At 37.0% G+C, this 14,228-nt stretch overlaps 1 long non-coding RNA gene across 1 annotated transcript; it reads left to right on the top strand.

Moving 5' to 3' along the window:
* Positions 1 to 244: 244 nt before the first annotated feature.
* LOC309492076 lies at positions 245 to 5,630 on the top strand. Its single transcript, XR_014203426.1, has 3 exons — positions 245 to 576; positions 869 to 975; positions 3,789 to 5,630. It is a non-coding gene; the product is annotated as an uncharacterized lncRNA (long non-coding RNA).
* Positions 5,631 to 14,228: the final 8,598 nt, after the last annotated feature.

The raw sequence follows: 14,228 nt of genomic DNA, 5'->3' as shown, positions 1-14,228 counted from the left end.
TATGGCCAGTGACAGAATAAAACGCAATCATGTCCCAGAAATGTTCTGCTACATCTCTGGGTATTTTACTACATCCAAAAGGTGACAGGAAAAAAAAACTCATTACCTTGTACCTCTTAAAACTCATCTCTGATCACTTGTTCAGTCCCTTGTCGGTTGTCGTTTCAGTTTATGTGGTTTGTTTTTTTTGCCTGTGTTTCCCTGGACATCTCCTGCGTATTTATTACTTGGAATAAATTTGTTTGTTAACTCTGCGTTATCGCCATGCGTGCTGCATAACATTACCAATTAAAGGCTGTATAATAAGAAGAAATGTTTCTTAAGCACCAAATCAGCATATTAGAAGGAAGGATCATGTGACACTGAAGAGTTGAAAATTTAGCTTTTCTATCACAGGAATCAATATGTTTTTAGAATATATTAAAATAGAAAACAGATATTTTATAGTAAAACAAAACTAAATTTTAACAATTATTTTTAGGATGGGACCAGAACACAATCTCCACAGCCCAACGCACAGATTAAGATTCCCTCCACATCACGGTCTCCTGTGAACAAGGGTCATTCACAACAACTGTGAGTACATTATTCACTACTTCTAACCTAATTCAAGCAGACATAGATATATCATTTACATTTATTATCATAGTTAGTTTTATGATTGATTAAAGGGAGAATTAAGTCAATTTCCTTGTTATTTACTCACCAACTTTGTGAAAGAAAGTCATAGTTTGTTGAGTAAAACATGACAGGATGTTAATTTCTGGGCGAACTGTTCCTTCAAATATGTGCAAAAAAACTGTACACAAATCCAGCTATATTGTACTGATATCATTCTTTTTCATTCACTCTTTCTCTTTGCATTCAGGTATAAAGCGGTTTACAACTATAACCCCCAGAATAAAGACGAGCTGGAGTTGAGAGAAGGAGACCTGGTTCAGGTCATAGAGAAGTGTGATGACGGCTGGTTTGTAGGTAATCGTCCTTTAAGAAAACTCGACTTACACTATTAGCATGAAGTCTGCTCCACTTTACAGCTTATTCTGGCTACTGTTTTACAGGTAAAGCGACTAATCATAGTTTCTAGGGATGCATGATACATTTGTATCATATCAACTATCGCTTGTATTATAGATCAATTATATTTGATTGTTATATATTGATTATAATTTTGCAATGCAATGCCTAAATTGAGTTCTAGCATTTTAAACTATTGATATTATTTTTGTGTATTAGAAGAGAATTGTAGGTGCTTTTTAATCTGAAATTGGCAATAATAGAATATTATACAGTATTATATAATTTTATTATGAAGAATATAAATATAAATATGTGTCAGAATTTACAGTCCAAAATTATTACAAACACTACCGTTCAAAAGTTTGGGGTCGGTAAGATTTTGTAATGTTTTCGCTGACTCTCTTATGCTCACTAAGGCACCTTTTATTTGATTAAAAGTCACATGATCTTCTGAAATCATTCTAATATGCTTTTTTTGTGCATTTCTTATAATAATCAATGCTGAGCATTTGTGCTGATTAATATGCTCATGGAACCGTGATACAATTTTTCAGGATTCTTTGATGAATAGAAAGTTCAAAAGAACAGCATTTATTTGAAATATAATTTTTTTGTAACATTATGGGCCCTATCACACACCTGGCGCAATGCAGCATCAAGCGCGACGCAAGTGTTTTTTGCTAGTTTCAGTCCGACGCAGTTATCATGTTCACGTCCTGCGCCACGTTGTTTAAATAGCAAATGCATTTGCGCCCATTTGTGCGCCCATGGGCGTGCTGGTCTGAAAACGAGGTGTGTTCAGGCGCATTGTTGGCGCGTTGCTGTTTTGAGGCAACTGAAATAGACTGCGCCATTGACCAACACAAACCTGGTCTTAAGTCAATGGTGCAATATTTTTTTTATTTAAAGAGCGCCTATAATATGCGCCTATATAGGCGGGTCCACAACGTGCATACACTCTTGTCGTAGATTTTTCCCTAAACCTGACTAAGTCCTATCTCATCTGACCTAAGTCTACCTGGGCCTATAATATTTATACTCTAGCGCGTCTACACATCGACGTCGGCTGAGTACAACCCTATACCCTAGCGCGTCTACACATTGACGTCGGCTGAGTACAACCCTATACCCTAGCGCGTCTACACATTGACGTCGGCTGAGTACAACCCTATACCCTAGCGCGTCTACACATTGACGTCGGCTGAGTACAACCCTATACCCTAGCGCGTCTACACATTGACGTCGGCTGAGTACAACCCTATACCCTAGCGGGTCTACACATCGACGTCGGCTGAGTCTAATCCTATACCCTAGCGCGTCTACACATCGACATCGGCTGGGTACTAATACCTGTTCCCGTAACTAGCTTACTTCCTGCGCAGGAATAATCGACAAACAGACCTCAGCAAATGTCCTTTAAATGCTTTAATCACGGCCGGAGGATCTCTCGAGCAGTTCTCAGAGAATCTCCCCAAAGAAGAAGTAAGGCCGGAGGATCTCTGACAAATTCTATTGAGAATCCCACCAGTTAACTCGAATACAACAGTTTTTATAGAATAGGGAGGTATGACAAAATGATATGAATTTGATTGGTTCTTCACATGCAAACCCTTCTGTTACTTGGTAAAGCAAACTTTGTTTTAATGATTACTTCATTGTTAATTACAAGGTTCAAATTTAGTCATCTGTCTAGTTTAAATTCCCAAATGTGTTATTTATACACTCACACAACCAAAGTAAAAGGGGTAGGGCAACACAACATAGCATTCAACACAGCATTCAAAAACACAGGACAGAATGTTTTAGTACATTGTGTTTCAAAGTGGTATCATGTTAGGCCTGAAAAAGGAAGTACGGTTAGATGTTAGAGACATGGTTAGTTTGATATACAGTTTACTATTTTATCTATTAAAAATCCACACACTTATTACACACACAGGGTCACGCAGCAGCACACAAACTTGCAAAATATTAAAAATAAAAGGATTACAATGTAAAAGATTATTATTGTGTACATAAAGATATGGTGGAATCCGGCTTGTCCCGTAGATGGTCTACCTCGCGCACTAGCGGATCCATTTGCGCTCTGGAGACTCGTTCGGTCTTTCCACTATCAAATTCCGCCATGTAAATAGCAAATCCGCCATGGTGCCAGCGCAACTGGCTTTTAAAGGGAATGGGAGATGAGACTCTGATTGGTTTATTGCACGTAAAGCCCAAAACACACCCATTACTCATTAAGAGAATAGGGACAACCCTTTTAGATCATGCGCCGGGCGCGCCAACCATTTTTCCCGTCGTTAAACTAGCAAAAGTGGATTCAGACACGACCTAAGTGCACTTGTACCGTACGCTTTAGACAATGCGCTTAGATCATTAAAATATGGCCCTATAAATGTCTTTACTGTCACTTTTGTTTAATTTACCGCTTCCTTGATAAATAAAAGTTTTAATTTCTTTCAACAACAAAAAATCTGAACCCAAACGTTTGAATTGTAGTGTATATAAATTGTTGCAGATAATAACACAGCGGAATATACAGTTCTACTCATAAACAGCATGTAACAAAACTGAAATATGTATCTTTTAAAGACTTTCCCCGTACTGCCCTCTATTGGCCGATTGTGACGTTACAGTAACTTCCACCATCGGTGCATCTCATAATCAACATAATTTTTTGTTTGTTTTTGTATGTATTAGCAGAGCGGTAGTTATTTGTGCCATCTGTTTTTCTTGCTTAAATTACATTTATTTTCTCTTCCTGTCAGGTACGTCTGGAAGGACCAAAGCTTTTGGAACATTCCCTGGCAACTATGTGGCACCAGTTTAAGAGCTTCCACCAATTCTTCCTGGCAGATTCTATTTCACTGACACTACAGGCTCAACCACTAATCAATGCAATATACATTCTGTCTGTACTGTCACTGTACACTATTTACAAAACTACTGCCCCTCTTCACACTCAAATATATTCTTACAAATTCTTCCTTCACATCATCCACCAAGCATGTGCACTCCTCACCTTATTACTATGGTGCCCATGTTTCCCATAGTAACTACTTTTACAGATGTTGGACACAGATGGGTTTGTCACAGTATGATCACTCACATGTGTGTATTTGTGATGAATCCACCAACACTATTGACGTTATCTTAGCTTACTTACCCAATGTCTTTGTAAAGTTTACCTCCATTTTGGTTTCAGATTTGCTATGAACACTACATATCCTGAGGATCTGGATCTAAGACATGGTTAAAAAAACATCAATGTTTTTTTATTTTTTTTATTTTTTACGATCATCACAGTTGTCATTTACCTGCTGGCTTAGCTGACCACCACATCATATTATAAACACCGCCGCAGCCTTTGCAATCATTATCAAGTGTATGTAAACGCTTAATGCAATTGCCTCCAAATGTTTAAACTGGTTCACGTTTATTGTGTAACAAACCCAGCATGCAACATTATCTTAAGCTTTAGGACAGGGTTGAAAGTGTTGAGGCAGTGCTGTTTCAAACTCTTTTGTATGGGTAAGTCTCCTGCTCAGTGAAAAATCAGTGGTGGGTTCCATCCAAACTAGATTAAACATGGTTTCTGACTATATAAACTATTTTAATCCATAGGCCTATCTAAAACCATATTCAATTGAACATACATTAATACAATTGAGGGCAATTTACACCAATGACGATAACTATAAAGGCCCGTTCACACCAAGGATGATATATAAAGATAACGAAAAAGATAGTTTTTGCTCGAGCTTGTTACAGCAGGATGGATTCTGATTGGCTGTCAGTGTTTTTATCGTTTATCAGCTGGATAAAATCGTTCTGAAAGTGATTCCAACCGTTTCTCTGCTGTTATCAATATAGCTTTGGTGTGAACTCTGCTATTCTTTAATACTGAGAACGATTTTTAGAACTATATCGTCATCTTTATGGTTACCGTCCCGTTAACACGCCTTAACGATGAAGATACAGTTAGTTATAAAAATTGTTATAAATATAAAAGAATAGCATTTTTCCACATCACAACAACAACTGTAAAGGCACAGTGAAACGATATTGTTGGGATCTTTTTTTTTTTTTTGTACAGCTGATGAACGATAAAAATATTGACGTCCAATCAGAATCCATCCGGCTTTAAAGAGCTCGAGCATTTAAAGTGACAGACTAAACAGACTAGACAGACAGACTAATTACATAGAATAAACAGACCGCTATCGTTTGCGGGTGTGGAGGCTAATAAAGTTGTTATCGTTCTTAGTGTGAACGGGACTTTAAGTCTTGATCAAACGAACATCATGATTTGCAGTTAGTCATTCACAGTATAAAAAAGAAAGAAAGAAAAAAAAAAAGCCGGTGTTCATTCTATTCATTTGAATTCCATCATTAACTCCTTTTGTCTTCTGTTTTAATTTTTCTGGGAACTGAAGTAGCTGATTGCATTTTGTTGTACAGATTGTTGAATCGTTATCGCACAGTTATCGAATAATGGGAAAAAAAGATAATATATTTTTATTGACACACAATGTATTGTAGTATGTAAGGTACTCACAGATTTTGATAATGATCAAATAAATAATAAATAATAAAAAATAAAAAATAAACATTGGTTGCTTCTTACTTTCATTAAGAGCCTAATTCGAATCATTGCAATTATATGCACTGTCCAATCTGAATACCTTTCAGTGCCTGGTCTACAGTAAATGGTTCTACTGTTATTCATAAGCTGTATTTCATTAGTCAACACACCTATGGAACAAATTAAATAATTAGCCTTGAGAGCATGATGACAGACGTCTATCTTTCAGCGAAAGGCAATTGTCATTTTCCAAAACACATACGCAGATGAACAAGTGTGTTTTGAGATTGTACTGATTGATTTAGACTGATTTTATGAGATCTGTAATGCCGAATGACACATAAAACCTGTTTATGTTACAAAACAGACAAATAATAATAGATCTTTTAAAAACTTGGTAGATTTGTGACGCTGCACTGATAAAAGCTTTATACTCAGCCCTTTTTATGATGCCATAATCAACTAATTCTAGACTTGTGAAAAAATTGTATAACTGTATAAACATAGGTTTTAGTCTATCTATCTATCTATCTATCTATCTATCTATCTATCTATCTATCTATCTATCTATCTATCTATCTATCTATCAATCAATCAATCAATCAATCAATCAATCAATCAATCAATCAATCAATCAATCAATCAATCAATCAATCAATCAATCAATCAATCAATCAATCAATCAATCAATCAATCAATCAATCAATCAATCAATCAATCAATCAATCAATCAATCAATCAATCAATCAATCAATCAATCAATCAATCAATCAATCAATCAATCAATCAATCAATCAATCAATCAGTCAGTCAGTCTGTCTGTCTGTCTGTCTGTCTGTCTGTCTGTCTGTCTGTCTGTCTGTCTGTCTGTCTGTCTGTCTGTCTGTCTGTCTGTCTGTCTGTCTGTCTCCATCTGTCTGTCTGTCTGTCTATCTATCAATCTATCTATCAAACTTTAAGCTTTAAACTACTTTATCTATATTATTTCTGTGATGCATAGCAGAATTTTATGCATCCTTACTCCAGTCTTCAGTGTCACATGATCCTTCAGAAATCATTCTAATATTATGATTTGATAGTTATTATCAATGTTGGAAACATTTGTGCTGCTTAATTTAAAAAAAAATTTTTTTAACCTGTGATACTTTTTTCAGGATATATATATAATCCTTGATAAGCTTGATAAGCATAACATTTCTTTCAAAAATAGTAATGTTTCGTAAACATTATAGTAAAGTTATAGTAAAAATAGTAAAGTTTGGGACAATACTATTTTTAATGTTTTTGATAGAAGTTTCTTATATGCTTATCAAGCTTGCATTTATTTTATCAACAATACAAACAATTTATTTAAAATAATGCCTTTATATTTGAATATACATTAAAATATAATTCATTTCTGTGATGCAAAGCTGAATTTTCATTAGCCATTACTCCAGTCTTCAGTGTCACATCTTTCACAAATCATTCTAATGTGATGATTAATTATCAATGTTAGTTCTAACAGTTTCTAAACAGTTGTACTGCTTAATATTTTTTATAACCTGTGATACTTTAAAAAAAATTATTTGATGAATAAAAAGTTACAAAAAGAATAGCATTTATTTATAAAAAAAAAAAACATACACATACATATACATATACATATACATATACACACACAGTGGGGAGAACAAGTATTTGATAAACTGCCGATTTTGCAGGTTTTCCCACTTACAAAGCATGTAGAGGTCTGTCATTTTTATCATAGGTACTCTTCAACTGTGAGTGACGGAATCTAAAACAAAAATCCAGAAAATCACATTGTATGATTTTTAAATAATTAATTTGCATTTTATTGCATGACATAAGTATTTGATAACCTACCAACCAGTGATAATTCCGGCTCTCACAGACCTGTTAGTTTTTCTTTAAGAACCCTCCTGTTCTCCACTCATTATCTGTATTACAGTTTTTCTCAGTCGCTTTGGTGCATATCTCACATCACTATTTACATTTGCACAACATGTTAGTTCAACCTCCACAACATTTAGTCATTTGTGCACATCATAGTAGCAGTTTCTCATTCCTTCTAACAAATTGCAAATGCTTTTGGACATGCATCACATGCTTTCATACAACTCTCTGCTGTTTTATAACATTATCATTTGCTTATGTCATGTCAGTCAAAATTAACTATACTTGTGAATGCTGAAAAGTCATTCCATATAAAACTAATAGTCCTCATTTCATTTCTTGAGTCATTACATACAAAAATTTTGAACTAGTTGTCAAAATCTGTCAAGCTAATTTTACACATTTTTTAAAATCTTTTTTTTTCTTTCTGAAAATGTCTCTTAGATTGAACAATACCAGACAGAGAGGAACGTCTGGCTGTGCATGAATGATTACAGTACTATGTATGTTGTATGTTCAGTTCCAATATGTACTGCAATATTGTTTCCAGTTGTGCACAGCTCTACCCAAAGGGAGTTTATGTTTGTTGTAAATAAGGGTGTATTTTTTCTTTTGCACAATTAGAATTGCAAAGAGCATATGCAGTAAAAATGTGAAACATACATATTCAGTGTCTTGTACTCAGTTACCTCACTAAATACAGTAATGTGTAACTTTACTGTATTTTTCAAATGGCTGTGCAAATAGTATATAGTGCTGTCTTGAGCATTTTCATGTAGTGTCACCAAGATCTGACTTTTTTGCATATGAAAACATTTACAGAGTAAACTGTCATAATGAAAACATGACAAAGCCATTTGACTATCTTGTTCATAAACAATGGTGTCATGACTTTTCATCTTGATGACACTGACACTTTCATTGACATGAATACTTGCTTTTGAGGAATGAGCTATCTATTTTGAGCAAGTGACACGCTTTTGCTGGTTATCAATTAGGTTTTGCAGTTTGTACTAATTGTTTTGAGAACTGCATTAACTGTTGTGCAAATGTAAATAGTGATGTGAGAAATGCACCAAAGCGACTGAGAAAAACTGTAACTGCACATGTTTGAACTAGTTACCTGTATAAAAGACACCTGTCCACACACTCAATCAAACAGACTCCAACCTCTCCACAATGGCCAAGACCAGAGAGCTGTGTAAGGACATCAGGGATAAAATTGTAGACCTGCACAAGGCTGGGATGGGCTACTGGACAATAGGCAAGCAGCTTGGTGAGAAGGCAACAACTGTTGGCACAATTATTCGAAAATGGAAGAAGTTCAAGATGACGGTCAGTCTCCCTCGGTCTGGGGCACCATGCAAGATCTCACCTCGTGGGGCATCAATGATCATGAGGAAGGTGAGGGATCAGCTCAGAACTACACGGCAGGACCTGGTCAATGACCTGAAGAGAGCTGGGACCACAGTCTCAAAGAAAACCATTAGTAACACACTACGCCATCATGGATTAAAATCCTGCAGCGCACGCAAGGTCCCCCTGCTCAAGCCAGCGCATATCCAGGCCCGTCTGAAGTTTGCCAATGACCATCTGGATGATCCAGAGGTGGAATGGGAGAAGGTCATGTGGTCTGATGAGACAAAAATAGAGCTTTTTGGTCTAAACTCCACTCGCCGTTTTTGGAGGAAGAAGAAGGATGAGTACAACCCCAAGAGCACCATCCCAACGGTGAAGCATGGAGGTGGAAACATCATTCTTTGGAGATGCTTTTCTGCAAAGGGGACAGGACGACTGCACCGTATTGAGGGGAGGATGTATGGGGCCATGTATCGCGAGATCTTGGCCAACAACCTCCTTCCCTCAGTAAGAGCACTGAAGATGGGTCGTGGCTGGGTCTTCCAGCATGACAACGACCCGAAACACACAGCCAGGGCAACTAAGGAGTGGCTCCGTAAGAAGCATCTCAAGGTCCTGGAGTGGCCTAGCCAGTCTCCAGACTGAACCCAATATAGAAAATCTTTGGAGGGAGCTGAAAGTCCGTATTGCCCAGCGACAGCCCCGAAACCTGAAGGATCTAGAGAAGATCTGTGTGGAGGAGTGGGCCAAAATCCCTCCTGCAGTGTGTGCAAACCTGGTCAAGAACTACAGGAAACGTATGATCTCTGTAATTGCAAACAAAGGTTTCTGTACCAAACATTAAGTTCTGCTTTTCTGATGTATCCAATACTTATGTCATGCAATAAAATGCAAATTAATTACTTAAAAATCATACAATGTGATTTTCTGGATTTTAGATTCCGTCACTCACAGTTGAAGAGTACCTATGATAAAGACTTCTACATGCTTTGTAAGTGGGAAAACCAGCAAAATCGGCAGTGTATCAAATACTTGTTCTCCCCACTGTATACACACTACCGTTCAACAGTTTGGGGTTAGTACGATTTTTTAAATGTTTTTAAAAGAAGTATCTTCTGCTCACCAAGGCTGCATTTATTTGATAATATATATATACACTCACCAAAAGGATTATTAGGAACACCATACTAATACTGTGTTTGACCCCCTTTCGCCTTCAGAACTGCCTTAATTCTACGTGGCATTGATTCAACAAGGTGCTGAAAGCATTCTTTAGAAATGTTGGCCCATATTGATAGGATAGCATCTTGCAGTTGATGGAGATTTGTGGGATGCACATCCAGGGCACGAAGCTCCCGTTCCACCACATCCCAAAGATGTTCTATTGGGTTGAGATCTGGTGACTGTGGGGGCCATTTTAGTACAGTGAACTCATCGTCATGTTCAAGAAACCAATTTGAAATGATTCGAGCTTTGTGACATGGTGCATTATCCTGCTGGAAGTAGCCATCAGAGGATGGGTACATGGTGGTCATAAAGGGATGGACATGGTCAGAAACAATGCTCAGGTAGGCCGTGGCATTTAAACGATGCCCAATTGGCACTAAGGGGCCTAAAGTGTGCCAAGAAAACATCCCCCACACCATTACACCACCACCACCAGCCTGCACAGTGGTAACAAGGCATGATGGATCCATGTTCTCATTCTGTTTACGCCAAATTCTGACTCTACAATCTGAATGTCTCAACAGAAATCGAGACTCATCAGACCTGGCAACATTTTTCCAGTCTTCAACTGTCCAATTTTGGTGAGCTTGTGCAAATTGTAGCCTCTTTTTCCTATTTGTAGTGGAGATGAGTGTCATAAATGTTTCTTGAACATCAAATCATCATATTAGAATGATTTCTGAAGGATCATGTGACACTGAAGACTGGAGTAATAATGCTGAAAATTCAGCTTTGATCACAGGAATAAATTACAGTTTAATATATATTAAAATAGAAAACAGTCATTTTAAATTGTTATAATAATTCACAATATTACTGTTTTTTTTTATCAAATAAATGCAGCCTTGGTGAGCAGAAGATACTTTTTTTAAAAACATAAAAAAATCGTACTGACCCCAAACTTTTGAACGGTAGTGTATATATATATATTCTGCATATAGTATAACCATAAGGAGACTATATAATCTTAAATCTAAATGTTTATAAGAGATTAAATCATTGTATTTTAAACAGAGAATAAAGCACATTTCTCTTTAGTTACCATCGTCAGCAGGTGGCGCACTAGCACTGAGTCTCATAATAATTGCTTTTAAAATCATATTTCTGTTTCATCCCACCTACTCGACCCGCCCCGCGTGCCACCCTCGCGTGCCCACCCCCAGGCTTTATTTTGACAGCAACACGTGGCATGTGAGTAAGGACCGCGCGCATGATGCTTCATCATCTCTACAGCGGAAACATTCTTGGGAAAAGTTTAAAAAAAAACCTGGGCGGTGTGGGAATTTGGTCACATGGAGCGCACAACCTAAAAACTGACGCGCTGAAAGTGTCTCAATCAGTTCTGCATTAGGAAACTGACAAGAGTGAGACTGTGCAAGAAGAGCGGCGATTCTCCGCGCTCACACAGAACGCGTGCGTGTTTTTGACGTCATCCGCACAGGTGTCAAACCCAGCGTTGTGATTACACTCCTCACCGCGCGCCAACTCTTTACCAGGTAAGCGCATTTTCCCCGTAGGTTCTACAAGTTTATCAGACATATACCGGTATTATGTTGTTTTTTTAATATTTAGAAGTGCTACCTATGTTCATACTGTGCATTTTCGTACTTCAGGTGAGAAACATGGCATCAGTTCAGCATCTTTAGTCTTTCACTGTTACCGCTGCAGCAACGCAACTGTTATTGCATCCGGAGTTTTTTTCTTGACAAGTCTAACTATCCTACGCAGAAATTGCCGAAAAACTGAGTGTTTCAGCTTGTTTAAGTGATGAATTGCGTCTAATGTGCCATGTAAATCGACACAACAGCTGTAACACTGCAGCTTGATTCAGAGGAGTATGAGCATGTAGTTCTCCATCACTCAAAAGCCATGCAGTTTTCAATGGGATACTTTACGGTTTGTATATATTATTTAAAGCAGGTTTTTAAAAACTTCAAAATTAGACCAAACTACTGTACATTTAATGAGGTTAAACTCGACAAACTTCATAAATAGATACACATAGTAAAAAGTTCAAAGGTTTCTTTTGTCTTGCCCACTATGCTCTCACAAAGACCAAAGAGAACAATTGAGACTATGTGGGTTTTAAACAAGTTGATGGAGGTGGAGGTCCTAATGGATTGTGAAAAACCTTGGGACACTCTTACACTTTGAACATGATTAAGGAGTTGAGTTTAGAATATAACCAGATGTTATTCCATCTAAAGCTTTAAAACGTGTTGTGTTATAATGGACTTTGATTTGAAACAAGAGAGACTGTATGTATGTATGTTAGTTAAACATTGAGATTCTGTATGTCAGTGTGCACTGCATTTGCTAAGAACATTTAATCTGTTGTGCCTATGATGGCCAAAAATGTTGTCAGGCAACTCATTTGGTTTTGAGACATAATTTCTTCAATTGACAGCGATGGGAAACGAGTTTATACACAGTTGTTTTTGAGTATTTTGAGGCTATGGATTTTCTTGTATTCTGTTGAGGTTTTACCCCAGGACAGACTGGAATAATTTGGATTCAGTTATGCAGAATAATGTGAAGGGTTACAGCTTAACACGTCAGGCATCAACACTGTCCAAAGGCGCATGGTATAGCCTCAGAAATGAATATAGATGTCTGGCTTATTGGAGGTTGTATATAAAAAAAAAAAAATCACCAGTTTCTACCAGCTGCTGTTGTATTGTTGCTATAACACAGCTCTCTGTAGGTTTAAAATGAGCAGAAAGCAGTTTTGAGGCTGGGCACTGAATGCGAATGATGACTGAGCAGTGCTTTTGAATGGATGGGGGGAAAAAGCCAGACATGTTTCTGTATTCACATGACCAAACCCATTGGAAGTGCTTTTGTACCTCTCTATTGTCTCCACCTGTGCAATTCTTCTCTGTCATCCCTCGATTTTACCTTCTCCCTCTCTGTTACTCTGCTTTACCCAATTTCCATCACCTCAAAACACACATTCTTTTTATTCATTTGTTTTGTTTACGTTTCAATTCATTGTACTTTTTTTGGCGTGGCAATTAATTGGCACTGCAAACAATAGTGTAAATTTCAGTCTCAGGATTATTGTTAACTACATTTTTCTTAAAGTGAAAATCCGGGTATTTTTTGCCTTCTCTTTTATGAGTACTGTGAATTCGGACATACTACTTTTGTCACATACTGTTTTTCGCCTACTATACACAGTAGGGAAGTATGTGATTTCGGATGCAGCCTATGTCTCTAAACCCCTCCCTTTCGTGAACCTACTCTGCTCTGATTGGTCAGACGGTCCAGTTAGTTGTGATTGGTCTACCATTTCACAGTTGTGAAACGGCCATTACCAAATCTGAATTTCTGCTCCGGAGGCTTTCTTAGTGAATGATACAGTGATACGAACACGAACAATGATGATTTTCAAAAAAAAATTTATCAATTCCAGCGTCAATCCTTATCCTTTTAAATGCGTGGAAAGTGGATTCGCAGTGCTGAAAACAGTGATTTCTTGACATTTCGACAACATGAAACCAAACTCTTCCAGGCCTCAGCTACAACTAGTGTATTAGGGTGGGACAAAGTAGACATTCACCAGCAGCCAATGAAGAGCATTGGCTGGCATTATGCAAATTTGTTACATTGTTACGTAGGTATGTAACAGGAACTAAGATTGGAACTTTCGACAGTTTAGAATCGGTTCTTTCTTTTAGGAGACAATAACTTTATGTTGTGTACTTTGTTCTTTAAAACTTTGCAGACCTTTTATTTTCATAAACCGCTATATGCTGTATGAAAGGTAATAATCAAAAACCATAATTGGGCACTTTAATAGTAACAAAAAACTAAAACAAATAAAAATGATGAAATAAAAACATAAGCTAAATAAGAATGGAAAATATTAAATACTAGCTAATTCAAAATATAAATACAACTGGTGATGCATAAATGCTAAACTAGCTCAGTCAGTAGTGCTAAAATAAAATGAAAAGTAACCATACAGAGTAAACTTAAAATAGCAACTGGCATATTTCTACCAATAAGACTTCATTAGAGGTAAAATAAATAATATTTATTATACATTTCATCTGGTGGGTCAGACCTAGACTTGGGACTCGATGCCCACCCAGTGAGCTTGTTTTTCTTTGAGAATGATGCCTCCTTGCTCTTGCTC

The sequence above is a fragment of the Leuciscus leuciscus genome, assembly GCF_965113295.1.
Source record: "Leuciscus leuciscus genome assembly, contig: HAP1_SCAFFOLD_924, whole genome shotgun sequence".
NCBI classification, from domain to species: Eukaryota; Metazoa; Chordata; class Actinopteri; order Cypriniformes; family Leuciscidae; genus Leuciscus; species Leuciscus leuciscus.
The sequence above is the reverse complement of the archived record's forward strand: the minus strand, read 5'-3'. Positions and strand labels throughout refer to the sequence as shown.